This window comes from Sceloporus occidentalis, unplaced genomic scaffold (genome assembly GCF_023333645.1).
Source record: "Sceloporus occidentalis isolate IW3139 unplaced genomic scaffold, rSceOcc1.0.p SCAF_96, whole genome shotgun sequence".
NCBI lineage: Eukaryota > Metazoa > Chordata > Lepidosauria > Squamata > Phrynosomatidae > Sceloporus > Sceloporus occidentalis.
In genome coordinates this window covers 1,984,754-1,997,500 of record NW_028317076.1, presented here as the reverse complement: position 1 = coordinate 1,997,500, position 12,747 = coordinate 1,984,754, and the positions used below count along the sequence as shown (strand labels likewise).

The 12,747-nt window shown below is 52.5% G+C and overlaps 1 pseudogene; it reads right to left on the bottom strand.

The window, feature by feature from the left end:
- Positions 1-7,144: 7,144 nt before the first annotated feature.
- Positions 7,145-7,757, bottom strand: LOC149284259 (18S ribosomal RNA; annotated as a pseudogene; the record flags this gene model as incomplete).
- Between the last annotated feature and the right edge of the window lie 4,990 nt (positions 7,758-12,747).

Here is a 12,747-nt window from a genome sequence, read left to right as displayed (position 1 = left end):
TTGAAAGTAAAACTGCAACCAGCGTAACAAAAGTAAATAACAATAAACAAAACAACAACAGCACACCGGCTAACCAAATAAAACTAAACATACGTCCTAATCGGACACGCCACCTCCCAAGACTTGCTAATACATGGGACATGGCCCTCCCTGTACATGCCGTCCCCCCCCTTCCCACCCCCACCCACAAACACAAACCTACCCATAAAATGATTAACTAAACAAAAACACCCCCCCGAATACCCCCCACCCCCACCCGCAAACACAGAAACCCACCCGTTGAACCAAAACCAAATACACACATACATAGAATATGCCCCCCCACGCCCCATCAGATTCCGGTCCTTGTGGTTGATATGATATCCCGGCCCGGAATCCGTACGGACGTGGTTGTCCGGGGGACGGAACCGAAAATGAAAAGAAAATGACATGTAAGACATTGACAGGAAAATAAAACGACAGTACTGACGACAACAACCACATATCAAACTAAACCCGACGGTGGCAACGTAAGGTACTCCAGGTACTCATCTAAAACACGTAGAAGCCTTCCTTGAAAAAATACGTACACCTTTCAATGACAGAAGAACTGTTAATTTGCACTCCACCCGGGGACAATCGCGATCCGCAACGTTCCGGTACTTGAGATTCCCTCTGACGTATAGCCTACCGTGAAAGCTGAGAAACGCCACGTCCAGATATTTCCTGGGCAGCCACTTGGAATTGAGGTTTCTCAATCCGTGGCGCGCAGTCTCTCAAGGCCAGCGAAACGCTAAAGTGAGTGGCCAGCACCCTGGAGTCCAAGACCCGCTTGGGTGTATCCCTGGCCTCCTCGACCGTCACGTTCCACCAGCGTAACATCCTCACTCCCAAGGCTACCGAAGTCGGGAGATAGGAGCCACGTCAGACGCGTATGCTCCTCACTCTCCCTCCCAGTACCCAGTCCTGTAAAAAGGGGTCCCCCCATTTCCCGAAACTGTGTACCCAGCCAGGTTTCTGGGGGTCATCTCTTCCGAGAGGCCTGAAGTTCCTTTTCAGAAAGTTGTTCGTCAGGACAACGACCGGGTTGACGAAAGCCAGCCCGCCGTGTCGCCGGGCTAGGTACGTCACTTCCCGCTTGATGAGGTTGAGCCTGTTCCCCCACAACATGCGAAAGAACAGACCGAACACCCTCGAGTGAAGGCTACATGGCAGAAGACAGTGTTACTGACGTGGCTAAACAGGGGCAGCACATAGGTTTTAATCAAGTGAACCCTCTCTCTGTAGGTCAGTTTCTACCGGCAACACTCGTCTACCTTGCTGCAGGCCATGGCAAGCCGTTCGGTCCAGTTGACCAACGAGTAGTCCCCTGGGCCGAACGTAATCCCCAAGATCTTAATTTGGTCGTGGGCCGAGGGAAGCCGTCGGGGAGAGGGAATTGCTTCCCCTCCTTCCCGCACCAGAAAACTCCGCTCTTGTCCCTGTTGATACGGGAGGACGTGGCGGCCGAATAGCGTTTCATCACTTCGTCTACCACGACTGCTTCCTGTGTGTCGGAAACAATCACAGAGATGTCATCAGCATAAGCTACTATCCCTAAGGGCCTCTCCGGGGTTCGGGCCACTCCTCTTAACTGACTTGCCTCAACCCTTCTTACGAAGGGATCTATGGCGAAGACGTACAGGAGGGGGCTGAGGGGAGAGCCCTGCGGTTTACCTCTCCAGCCGTTTACAAGAGCGAAGCTCTCGGCCCCTCGGTACAATGTGATAACCGAATTAATGAATGTTCCCGGCAAGCCATACCTGCGCAAGACTGACCACAGATAGTAATGGTCCACTCGATCAAACGCCTTCGACTGGTCAAGCGCTAGGACGTACTTGTCTCCATCCTCTACCCTGCACCGCTCAATGGCTTCTCTGACCTCGCAGACGGCGTCAAAGACAGTTCGGCCCTTCACGGTACAGAATTGAGAGGGGGACAAGACGTCGCTTGCAATCCCCTGCAAACGCTTAAAAAGGATCTTCACCAGAACCTTCCTGTCGACATTAAGGAGCGATATGGGTCGCCAGTTCCCCATATCGGCCGTATCGACGACTCAGGGCTTAGTCAACATGATCACTGCCGAGGATCTCATCGAAGGAGGGAGTATACCCCTCTCCAGGCTTTCATTAAAGACTTCGGTGAGACTAGGGGCCAGGAGACTGCAGAAGGCCAGATAGAACTCGGCGGTAAGACCGTCAGGGCCTGGTGATTTAAATTTGGTCTGCGCTAGAATCGTCTCCGTGAACTCCTCTACAGTGATCGGGCTGACCAACTCATCCAGCCTTCCGTGACCAATCTCAGGAAGGGAGAGACCCTGTAGGATGCTGTCCGCCTGATACTGGCAGGGTCTCCTCTGTCCGAGAAGTTCCAGGTAGTAATCGCGGACCACCCTCTGTATCCCATGAGGGGTTTCCTCTAGGACACCGAGGGTGTTCCGCAGACAGGTAATGATCTTCGTAGACTCCTTCCTTTTGCAACTCAGAAAGGGATCGGGCGAGTGGTAAGTCCCATGATCCCTCTCCTTTAGCAAGGAGGCATACCTGTCATATTGGAATGTCCTCATCATGGATTTGACCCTGGAGATGTCCCCGGGATCACCTCTTTGCGCCACCAGACAGTCCAGCTTGCGCAGGAGTCCGAGGTAGGTCCTGTACCGTGAGGACTGGATATTCTGGGAAAGAGAGCGGAACAGAGCACGGGTCCTTACCTTCACCATCTCCCACCACTTAGACTTCGTCGCGCAGAACTCTGCAACAGTCACCTGGTCGCGAAAGAAGTCCTCGAAAGCCTGGCGAACCCAGCTTTCATTCAGGATGTCGGAATTGAGCCGCCAAATCCCTCTTCCTCTTAGCGGAGCCTGCGAGACATTTAACAGACAGGTAAGAATAAGGTGATCGGAGAACTCGACTGGCTTCAGCACGAGTGCCGTCACTGGAAGAGACTCCTTAACGTAAACCCTATCTATCCTGCTCTGACATCTGCCTCGCTGATATGTGAACCCCGTGAGGTCCGGGTTGTGCCGAATATGCACATCCACCAGACCCGCCTGCCTAACTATTCTAATGAGGGCCAAAGCGTCGTATCCCGGTTTGTCTTTGGCACCTTTCTTGTCCTTGGTCCTAGTGACGGTGTTAAAGTCACCGCCAAAGACAATATGCACGGATGTGTAGAGGTAAGGCTCTATCTCGTGAAACATGCGCTTCCTCTCCCACTTGGTCTGGGGGGCGCATAGATGTTAATCAGACGGAGAGGCTGCCTGACTACCGACACATCTAGAACTACGCATCGACCCTTCGTTATCTAAACCACCCTGCTGATTGTCACATCCACATCTTGGAATAGGATGGCAACTCCCCCATAGCCCTCCGTGGCTAGCGAGAAGAAGGAGTGCCCCCATCTCCATTCCCTTTTGGCGGCGTGCAGGGCCCCCAGGGTGTCCAGGCGGGTTTCCTGGACAAAGATATTATATTTATCCCTGTGCCAGTTGTCATATGCGGCGAAACGCGCCCTACACGCCTTGATGCTAGCCACGTTATGTGTGGCAAAGGATAATACGGGAAGAGTCGCCATCATGGGTGTTGAGAGTGAGGAGACTTTCCCTTTTTCCTTACATTCTCACCGTCCGAGTCGGAGGGGTACCTCTTCGCGGAGAGTCCCGCGGGCAAGACGTCATCCTCCGGAATCGGCACCTCTACCAACTCGCTATCCTCCACCTCTGCCAGTTGTCCTCGAGCCTCCGTGGCCCTTTCGCCTTCCCCCGCCGCCTCTGTCGCCTCCTCGACCTCCATGCGGGTACCCCAGTCCATCAGGGCGGTGAACATGTTCTGGACTGGTATGTCCCCGCACGTCTGGCTGATGGCGGTTTCGGCGATGGCCGCCGCCGCTGACTTTGCGGCAGCAACAGCTATGGCTTTGGGTTTCTGGGCCCCGCAGCTCCCCCGTCCTGGAGGGACTTTCCCCCCCTCTAGTATAGAGGGTGGCTCCCCCCGGGAAAGGGTCTTACCGGACCTCTCCGAGCTGCCTCCTGAGTTGGGGTCTCCTTCCTCGGACCAACAGTCGTCCACCCCGACTCATCCCGCGTGGTTGCGGCTCGGGGTCCTGACGCCGCCTGTGTGGTGGTGACGCTGCCTGTGGAAGGAGTACAGACAGATATGGGGTTAGACAGGCATTTTTTCATGCGGACAGGTAACGGGGCAATGATGTTACTTACAGGGTTGGTGCCGGAGGAGGTACCTGGGGCGTCGGGTAGAGCCGTGTCCCGAGCGCCCCTCACAACTGGCCGTGGGTCTTCCTCTGAGAAGTCGCCCTCACCTTCCCAGATGCTCTCCATGTTGTGCTGGGCTTCGGGACACGCTCTGTAAGAATGACCCAACACCCCGCACAGGTTGCAGCGAATGGTAGTGCACTCCTGCTTGGGTGCACTTGGTGACATCACACCCTATGCTATAATGCCGGGGTGAGCCACATTTGTGGCACACCCGGGGCTGACCGGGATAAAAGCAAGATACCCGGTCAGTCCCAATGAAGAACGAATTAGGCATGTGCTGTAGGAGACCCCGTACCTCAGATGTTGACCGTCCAGCCACCGTTCCAGATCCCGTCCTCACAGAGAGCCTTGACCGGGGTGGTCAAGACCTCCCCGTATCTGCGGGCCCACACCAGTATGTCTGCGACGGGCATGGACTCATTCCACACCAAGAAGTTCACCTTGCGGACCTCCTGGCGCGACATGGCCTGGACATTAAACCGAGCCCATAGGCTGTCCTTGGACTTTGGCACCCCCTCCCAAAGGGTCCAGAACCTTTCCAGACCCCTCGGGGACATGAAGCTGATGTCAAACTCAGGGGTGCCACTAACGTGGATAATGGCAAAGAAGTCCGAGACCGAAAAAACCCAGGTCCTTCAGGGCACCTACCACCCGCTTCCTCTCGGGCACGGATCCCTCCGCTACATGTAGCAGCCGGGCCACGTTCCTTCTCCTCATGGGTTGCCCCGCTGGAAGTCCCGTAGTCCGCCCGCCGTGCGTTGGTGCCTGCACTTTCGGGGGACCCGCTGCCCAGGTGTTACTGGTTGCGGGTGTCATACCTGGGGCCACCGTTGGAGTGGGCACTATGGGTTGTGTGGACCCCCCCGTAACCCCACTACCTTGTCCGCCCGTGGACGACCCACCAGCGGGTGCCGCGGCCACCGCAGCGACCCCCTGTGTCACAGCGGGGGAAGGTGTCACCTCAGTGGGAGTCCCCCCTTGCGGGGGCAAGAGCCCCGACTGCAGTGGCCGCCACCCCCACCTCTTTCGAAGCAGGAGCAACCACCCCCGCAGCCCGGGGTTCTTCCCCACCATGACTATAGGGGCCATCGTGGGTGGTCCCGCGGTCCCCTTTGTTGTACCAGTGTGTGCGTTCACTTTAACAGGGGGCACGGTCTGTGCCACGGCGGGGGCGGAGCCAACAGCCGGTATCGCGGCCGCGGGAGCCCCTGGGGTCACCGGCATCGATGCCGGAGTAGCCTCAGCGGGTGCCGCAACCGCACCCGGTGCTACCTCCACAGTATCCGCCGCGGGGTTGACCGCGGCGCCCAGCAGATCTCCGGACATGTTTTTCGTCCGGAGTAGTTCAGACAGGGGGAGGGCTGCCCGGGTAGCAGCGGCCCCGATTACAGCAACTGGTGTCCCAGGCTTCTGGGATGCTGCGGGAGCAGCCGGAATGTTTTTGTCCACCACCACAGGGTGGATGACAATCACAGGGGGAGCGGCCATGGAACCGCTGACACCTCCAGGGGGACGAGGAGGCGGACACGCCACCGCCGCCGGGATTACCAGCACGGACCCCACAGCAGCAGCTGCCGCCACAGCGGTCGCCGGTGGGGGCCACAGGAGACTGACGGGCACAGACAGGGGAACGACAATGTACAACATTGGGAATACACACTCGGGGTGGGGGAACAACATTGGACATAACAGCGGGGGACGGACAGACAGACACATTGGGAGAGGTACTCACAGGCCCCCGGGGCTCACCGGCCAAATGCAGACCGGCGGGTATAGTGTCCATGGCCCTCCGACGGGAAGGGCCCGCTCTCGGATCCTCGGCAGCAGCGTCGGGGACCCGGGAACTCCTCCTCGGACATGATGGGGGGGTATCCCCGACGCTCTCCTCCCCGGACGATGGAATAGCGGGCCTGCTCCTGGTCTTTTTCTTCCGTCTCCGTGGCGTTGCTCTTATGGCGATGTCTTCCTCCCTGTCCAGGTCATCCATGGAGAAGACCAGCTTGTTCCGTATGATATATGGCCGCTCCTGGGCCCCGTCATCCTGTGGTGGTGGTGGCGCCAGTTCCAGGTCCTCCGGGGTCGGTGGCACCTCTGACTGCAGGAACCGTATACGGTCTGTTGTGTGAGTTATACGTCGTGCCACCTCGCTCTCCTTCAGGGAGCCGATCTTTTCCCTGGTGGGGCCGCGTTGTTTGCTCCCCATCCTGTTGCTTTGTTGCCGGAGCTCTTTGAGCTGTCCGGCCAGATCTTCTTTCTGATCCCCCAGGGCATGTAACTCCTGCTGGTGTTTAGCCAGGGCCTGCCTGAGGGGCTCCCCGTCCGACTCCGCAGGTACTGGGAGCCCTACCTTAGCCTTTGGGGCATAGGTAGGGCCCTCTTCCACCGCCTCCTCATCTTCTGGGGTCGTCTCGATAGTATCCTCGGCGTTCTCTAAGGCCCTGGCACCAGCGTCCCTGAGGGCGAGGGCCCCCAGCAACAGGAGGGAAGTTGGGTCGACCCTCAGATGGTGGGGCAGACCGACTCCCTTCTTCCACATTACGAGTTTAGCGCTCAAGGCGGTAGCGTAGGCCTCGAGCGCTGCCATGTTGCAACGTATAGCCTTGCACACGGCTTCTGCAGTCTCCCGGGATGGGAGCAGGACACCATCCTCTGTAAACACCAACCTCTCCGATATTTGTTGAATTCTTCCCCTCCACTCCTGAATGAGGGTGGAGGTCATGGTGAGACCCTGGGAAGACAGTAAGCACCTTCCCAGGGGTAGCACGAGTCAAAAGCAAGAACAAAAAGTTCCTGCAGAGCACACCAAACACCCTCCTCTCCCTTCGCCTCCCAACTCCACAGTGCGCAGCCACACCCAGCCCTGATTGGAGCTAGAATTACCGCGGCTGCTGGCACCAGACTTGCCCTCCAATAGATCCTCGTTAAAGGATTTAAAGTGTACTCATTCCAATTACAGGGCCTCGAAAGAGTCCTGTATTGTTATTTTTCGTCACTACCTCCCTGAGTCGGGAGTGGGTAATTTGCGCGCCTGCTGCCTTCCTTGGATGCGGTAGCCGTTTCTCAGGCTCCCTCTCCGGAATCGAACCCTGATTCCCCGTTACCCGTGGTCACCATTGTAGGCACAGAAGGTACCATCGAAAGTTGATAGGACAGACATCCGAATGTATCGTCGCCGTCACGGGGACGTGCGATCGGCCCGAGGTTATCTAGAGTCACCAAAGCGGCCGGCGGAGGCGAGCCCACCGGATTGGTTTTAGTCTGATAAATGCACGCATCCCTGGGGGTCAGCGCTCGTTGGCATGTATTAGCTCTAGAATTACCACAGTTATCCAAGTAACAGATGGAGCGATCAAAGGAACCATAACTGATTTAATGAGCCATTCGCAGTTTCACTGTACCGGCCGTGTGTACTTACACGTGCATGGCTTAATCTTTGAGACAAGCATATGCTACTGGCAGGATCAACCAGGTAGCTCCCGTCGCGCGTGCAGGGCCAGGCTCGGACGCAGCCCCCGGCGGACCGCTCCCACCCCGGGCCGGGGCGGGAGACGGCGGACGCCGGGGCACAGCCCTCGGATCGGGTCTGCATGGGGGGGGCGCACCCGGGCCTCGGACGAGACCCACGTCGGGGCCGGGAGAAAAGAGTCGATGCCCCGCGGCGGGGGAACCCGGGGGGCGCCGCTGAACGCCAGCGGGTCGCCCACCGACCGCGGCTTCGGGCTGCTGGGAGTCCGGGGCTGAGCAAACTCAGTCGCCTGGAGGGTGTCCAGTGCCCGGGGTCAACCAGATCTGTCATTGTCCTGGTCTTGGCGGTCGACGCCGACCACTCACCTATATATCTGGCGTAGGGTGCCTGAAGACCCTGGCGAACCGGGGCGGAGTTCTGCAGCACCACCGGGAAAACCCGGCCCGGCAGGCCGAGATCGACGGAGCGAGGGTCGGATGCGGCCAGCGAATCCGACCTCATTGACTTCCAGGGTTTTTCAAGCAACTTGGCCTGCCAAAAACGGGGACTTAGAGCAAAAATCCGAGGTCCGGGGAGCCCCGGGCGGAACCCTTCGGCCGTCTACCCGACGGCAGGTTCACGGGAGCTGCGGCCGGGCCCGGGTCGGACCGCCGGTCCAGCACCCGGACTAGGCGTCCCGAGGTCATGGGAGCGCCGGGGCAGACCTCCGGCCGCCGCGGATCCGGCGGTACTCGCGGGCGGCAGGAGACGAACGCGCAAACCGGCTCCCGGCAACTTGAGCGGCTCCCCTAACAATCCGGCGGTGGGTGCCTGATGACCCTGCCGGCCCAGGCAGGCGCCTGCAAGGTCAGGGGAGCTCAGGACGGAACGCTGGGCCCCGCTACCCGGCGGCAGGTTCCCGGGAGCCGCGGCCTCGTCGACTTCCGGTTATTTTCAAGCAACGGGGGAATATCCTCAGAAACACAGGTGAAAAAAGTGCACGAAATTAGAGCAATGGCTGACTTTGGCAGTGATTAGCGGCCAAATGGTTGCATGGAAATTGGCCAAATGTTCTTGATGAGATACTCTGGGTTGTCTGCTTTACAGAAATATATACTTTTATGGGGGTATTTATAATTAGGGGGGTGCTAAGCAGCCCCAAATGAAACATAGGTCTACTGAAGTAAAATGGGAAAATTTCACGTTTGGAATATAACGCGCATGGTCCCATTTGTGCCCTGTAAAGTCCAGAAAACCACAAAAAAACTAGGCATGTGGGGTATTTCCGTAATCAGGAGAGGCGGCTGAACAATTTAGGATAGGATAGATTTCCCTGCCGTAACACATACCCTGTACAAAAAATCATAAGAATACTACAAAATACTAAGACGCGTTGGTGAAAAATGCGCAGGAACTAATTTCTGTGGCCACTTTTGACAGACATTGGTGGCCAAATACCTGCATGTAGAGTGCCCAAATACCCCTGATAGGATAGCCTTTGTGGGTGTTGTTGTTTTATTTGTTTCAAATTAGAGTTGCAGTCCCATCATACCTAATGTAAAAATTTAACTGCTTTGTATAAAGTAATGTACACCTTATAGTATGTTGCCTATATGTGCTGGGTAAATATGGAAAATCTATATAAATTAGGTATTTCTGAAATCAGGACACCTAAATTGATAAATCTGGATGGAATTTTCTGTCTCTTTACCTAATTTTGTGAGGATTCAGAGGGAAAATGAAAAAAAACCAGATGTTTTTTTCTAATTTTTGCTAGTTTTTACTAAATTTCTAATTCTAAATTTTCAGCTAATCATCCAACTATGGTATTAAAAGAAAGCTCTCTCTCTCCTTGAAAAAACAATATATAGTTTATATGGGTGCACTATTCACAGGAAAAGCGAATCATCGCTGAACCGACATGGCGCAAAAATGGCAAAATTGCTCCAGGCTTTGAGGTACCAAAAACCCCTGGGATTGAAGGGGTTAACCGAGTTTAAGAATAGGACATTTTGTATATGCTTATTGCAGATACATTGAAAAATAACAAAAAATTTTTTTGATAAGAAAATGTAAGTTTTACATTTTGGATCTGCAATAATCATTTATAAAAATGTCCCTTTTTTCAGCTCCTAGCTGCCAGTTAACATTGAACGTCATTGGGGTTAACCCTTTATTGCAGCTCCTATCCTGATGCAATGTTACAATACGATATTAATTTACTAAGTAAAAAAGTTCTACGCACTTTACCTACACATGGCTTTATTTGAACAATGTATATTTAGTGTGTATATTTATAGGTTTGTTTAATTTATGGACTAGGCACAGGGGTGACCAACCTACAGCCCTCCAGCTGCTGCAGGACTACATCTCCCATAGTCCTCAGCCAGCTCCATAGCTGAAAGAGCATTATGGGAGATGTAGTCCTGCAGCAGCTAGAGGGCAGCAAGTTGGACGCCTCTCACAGAGGAACTATGACTCAGATTCAGAGAGTCGTTCAGAAATTCAAATCCTTCAGAGAATAATTCAAAGACTCTCACTGATGCAATATTTTTATAAATACAGGATTAAGATTCCCCTTAGTTTGCCCACCTTTACCTCTAACTGCACCATAAATTAACTTTATTAAATTAAATTAACCCTCAGTCCTCAGCATTAAATTAACCCTAAATACCCCATTAACCATAACGGCCCCTAAATTAATTGAATGTACTCTAGATAAATTACCTAATAAATTGGTATGGTTGATGGGGTCTTCAGTTTGCTGTCTCCTGGGTGCTCAGGTTCGGCATGTTGCCGACAGGGTGGATGAATTATTGGGAGGGGCTGGGGAAAACCTGGATGTCATGGTCATCGGTACCAATGACAAAGTCAGTGGAAAATGGAAGGTCCTAAAGAATGATTTCAGGGAATTAGGAGGTAAACTGAAGAAAAGGACCTCCAAGGTAGTATTTTCAGAAATATTACCTGTGCCACACGCAACAGTAGAAAGGCAGCAGGAGATCAGGGAGGTTAATGCGTGGCTAAAGTCATGGTGTAGGAAGGAGGGTTTTGGCTTTCTAGAGCACTGGGCTGATTTTGTGCTTGGGTACAATCTTTATAGCTGTGATGAATTGCACCTAAACGGAAGAGGGTCTGCTGTGCTGGGGGGGCTAGAAGGTTGGATGGGGTTTTTAAACTAGTGGTAGGGAGACAGATCTTGAAAATGGAGATAGCACAGAAAGGAGAGGGACAAGATCAGAACAGAGGAGGTATGTATTAATAAAAATTCTCATAAAATTCAAGAGACTCAGGATAATAAGTTTATGCTTGCTAATGCAAGGAGCCTAAATAACAAAATGGGGGAAGTAGAGGCAATAGCATACACTAAGCAATATGATATAGGCATAACAGAAACATGGTGGGATGAGACCCATGACTGGGCAGTTAAATGGCTACACGTTCTATAGGAAGGTCAGAAAACGCAGGAAGGGAGGTGGAGTATGCGTGTTTCAACTTGAGGAAGCCCACAGGATTCACAGAGACACTTATGATAGTCGTTGTCTGACTCATCAGAACGAGTTTTATACATTTTTTTAAAAAATTTGTTATATTTTATCAGAGTGCACTATTATTTTTTTTCATGTCATTTATTCTATATAACCCATTGGGGTGAGGGTGAGTTACGTTTATATTTACTTCTGTCGCTCCACTCACTGTTGGTGGGTTGCACCACCAATACCTGTCTTTTATAAACCATCATTAAGTATGAAATATATCTAAAAATGTGGGGGGAAATTAGGGGGGAAAAAAAAGGAAACAGTTTCACCTATAAAAACTTAATATAACCAGTGCAAATGGGGAAAAAAACTCCAAAACTGTATTTGGGTATTTGTCCTGTTTTTCGAAACACCTCATATGCCTGGTATTTTCATTTATTTTGGCATTTACAGGGTTAAATATAAATGACGCGCATCGCTGTTTCTAAACAAGATTTATTTAAAAATGTGGTATCCTGGGTGTTGCGCCCCAATACTGGCCAGAAAAATAAAAACTGCTCAACAAAAGTATATATTTTTTGAAAGATGACATCCCAAAGTATTTTACTTGGGGCACTTTAACCATTTTAAACATTGCAGTAAAATTTAATTTTTTTTTTAATTTTTAACACACCCATTTAATTCTCAGACATTGTCGAGCCAAAACTGGAACATTTCAATTTTAAACTTTTTTAAATATTTTTTTAATCAGATTACTTGTAAGTGACAGGTGTAGGCCGCTGACATCAATCAGGGAGACCGATCAATAATCAGCGACTTAAAATGTCACCTACAAGTGATCAGGTAATACCGTATTTGCTAGATTATAAGATGTTTTTTTCCAGAGCAAACGCTCTGAAAAATACCCCTCGTCTTATAAATCGGGGTCGTTTTATAATCAGACCTCAAATAGGTCTGACTATGAGACTAAGATCCAGATCCCCCTGCAATGCTGCAGGGGACCTGGATCTTCCTGTCCCCCCCACTTACTGGTGCTTCTGAGTCCCCGGTGCGTAGTCCGGGCAGCGTGTAGAGCTCTACGCGATTCGCGTAGACAACTTTCGCTGCAGCCGGAGGAGGTGCGGTTAGCAGCGGGATTTGTCTGTGTCCATCGCGCAGACCATCCCCGGCTGTCAGAGATCAGAGTTCCCGTCAGCGGGGATTCTCTCTGACAGCCGACGGACGCAGACAAATCCCCGGTAAGTTTTTTTTTTTTGGGGGGGGGGATAAATGGGAGGCATAAGGCATTTCTGTAGGCAGAGTGCTCTTATGAAATGCCTTTTAACCCTCTATATGCCACTCTGCCCCATAATATGCCTTTTAACCCCCTAAATGCCAGAGTGGATGCAGATGTGCATAACAGGGGGGGGGGGCAGGTTGGAAAATAAAAGGAATTACCGTATTTTTCGCTCCATAAGACGCAGTTTTTTTCCTCCCAAAGTAGGATGAAAAATCAGCCGCGTCTTATGGAGCGAAGATGCATGCAGGCAGGCAGG